The following is a 2,827-nucleotide window of genomic DNA, read 5'->3' as shown; positions in this document are numbered from 1 at the left end:
CGGTTGTTTAGGAAAATGATCCCGTAAAAGGGATCCGTAGCGCAGAGAAGTTAAGCATCTCCAATCCAAAATGAAATCTAGAATCGGCTTCCTATTTTGCAACAAAGCATCCCTCTCTCATGCTGCCAAACATACCCTCGTAAAACTGACCATCCTACCGATCCTTGACTTCAACGATGTCATTTATAAAATAGCCTCCAACACTCTACTCAGCAAATTGGATGCAGTCTATCACAGTGCCATCCGTTTTGTCACCAAAACCCCATATACTACCTACCACTGCGACCTGTATGCTCTCGTTGGCTGGCCCTCTCTTCGTATTCGTCGCCAAACCTACTGGCTGCAGGTCATCTACAAGTCTTTGCTAGGTAAAGCCCCGCCTTATCTCAGCTCACTGGTCACCATAGCAGCACCCACCCGTAGCACGTGCTTCAGCAGGTATATTTCACTGGTCACCCCCAAAGCCAACTCAAGAGATGGCCAGCTGTGTGCCAGCTGTGTGCCAGTGGAGCGCTGAGTGGCGTGGACAAAGGACCATTATCTCCCTCACACACAACCTCTCTCACACCACACCGTAGCCAGGACCAGACCGGGGACCAGGCCCTGCTAAATCAGACGGGCAGACAGACAGACAGACAGACAAACTCTGCAAAAACCATCACTCCTCCGTCTCTCTACGTCTCTCTCTCTGTCTCAGACACGCAGGCGAGGCAGAGAGCTTCACCAATCCCCACTATTCTACATAGATGTGTCCCTGCCTCAGTCGGCCATTTTCCATGTATCACTAATACCTGTGATTGACATAGAGAGGACTAAACAACTCATTAGAGTGTATTGGATGATACATACACACCAGCTTATCGGTGCTCTCTCAGTCAGCCTGTCCTTTGCACAGTGGTTGGAAGGGTCCCATGCTGATAGGAAAAGAGACCTTTCACTATAATAGGACCGCTTCTGACAATTGATTCATAGACAGGTTGTACGTCTACACATCCGTGATTCATGACTTTCCCATTTGTCACAGTGTTTATTGTGTATCGCAATGAGATACACTATGATTATGATAATGAAATAATAATCACAGTTATGAGTAGTGTAAATATAATAATTTCCCCCCTGCATGTCCACTGGTTGAACTATGGGAGAAAGACAGCTGATAAGTGAAGATGCTTGTTGGAGTGGGGGGGGGGGGGGGGGGGGGGGAGGAGGAGAGAGAGAGAGAGAGAGAGAGAGAGAGAGAGAGAGAGAGAGAGAGAGAGAGAGAGAGAGAGAGAGAGAGAGAGAGAGAGAGAGGCAGAGGCCAGGGGAGGTTCCACTGTCAGACTCGTCAGCCTGGGGGAAATAGATGACAGTTACAACCGCCCTCGGCCAATTAACTGTCATCTCAGCTGTTGCTTTAACTCGCTGACCTTACCTCTTCTCTGTTGTTTGTCTTATCATTTCCGGAGAGAGGACCTCATCTGTGTATGTAAAGGAGAGCCATGACCTTCAAACTAGAGTACAAAGGTCACAGGTCAGAGTTTGTATATTTCTTTCGCCTGCATAGCTACATTTATAGCGAATCTTCATTGGTAAATTGAAGAGAAGAAGAAAATATGTCTCAGGGGATTTCTGAGAGCTATCTGTTATTACTGGCAATTACTCTCCAATCTCCTGCTTTATCTACCTGTGAAATGACATTAGACATGCCTTTTCCCATGGTCAATCCCAGAGGAAAACTAGGCTACGCTATGAAGATTGTGATGGTCCCATAGGACCTGAAGGTCCAAACTCCTAACCCCTCCTCTTCATCAACTAACCAAGCGTTTCCTTTCCATGGCTCCTGCATGGGAGCAGAGCTAATTTCTTTGAGAAATACTCAAGCTTTTGTCTTTGAGGAAGCATGGGGAATTAGAGAAGGAAATGTAATGTTTCTCTCCTTCCCTGTACTGTGCGAGTGTGATGTGGGTTGACCTGGGCTGTCGGTGAATGGGGGATACTGGGGATACAGTTTCAGTGAGTGGTGCTGTGGTCTTAGCATGACAACAGAGAGGGCGGCACGTACTCACTGCCCCCTCAGAGGGAGGACAAAGTGACACAGCGTCCACCCCTCCCTGTTTCTGAGAGCGCCACTTCATTGTGCCCCCTTCTCCTTGCGAGACAAAGCCCAGAGAGCAGGCTCTCAGCTGGGGATGGAGGGGGAACATTCATGGGGCGCTGCCCGGCTCGCCCATGCGCTTCTTCTTCTTCTGCCACTTCCGAAAAGAACCCCCACCTCCCTCTTCCGGTCTGTTTGGATGCGTCCCTAAATTAAACCCGATTCCCTATATAGTGGTCAAAAGTAGTGAACTATATAGGGAATAGGGTGTCATTTGGGACTCAGTCTGACTGGCAGCGTGAGGGGTGTTATGATCCAACCCCAGCTCCAGCAGCGCACTACAACCCATTTCAGCACAAATTAGCATGATGAATAAAGTTTGGTTTGGTTGGATAATCAGTACTGATAACTCTCTTCAAACGTAGAACATTCCTAAATATGTCCATTGTACACAAAGCACCCCTCGCACTGTTGAATAGTTCTGTCATACACCCTTTCATTCTCAAATACACACACGCACATGCACGAGAAAACGGACGCAGAAATTGTACACACAAAACACACAAACAAAACACACACACAATTCGTGTTGCTGCTCTCCCACCCTCTGTCATTTGCATGGCAATGCCCTTATCAGTGAGGTGTCACATGGAGTGGGCCACAATGTGCCTGGCAACAAGTTTATCTAAGCACAAAGAGAGAAGTTGGGAAGAATGGAGTGCTTTTTGCCTCCTGTCCTCTCCTCTTCTC

This window comes from Salvelinus fontinalis, chromosome 35 (genome assembly GCF_029448725.1).
Source record: "Salvelinus fontinalis isolate EN_2023a chromosome 35, ASM2944872v1, whole genome shotgun sequence".
Classification (NCBI taxonomy): domain Eukaryota; kingdom Metazoa; phylum Chordata; class Actinopteri; order Salmoniformes; family Salmonidae; genus Salvelinus; species Salvelinus fontinalis.
Note: the sequence above shows the minus strand (reverse complement) of the source record.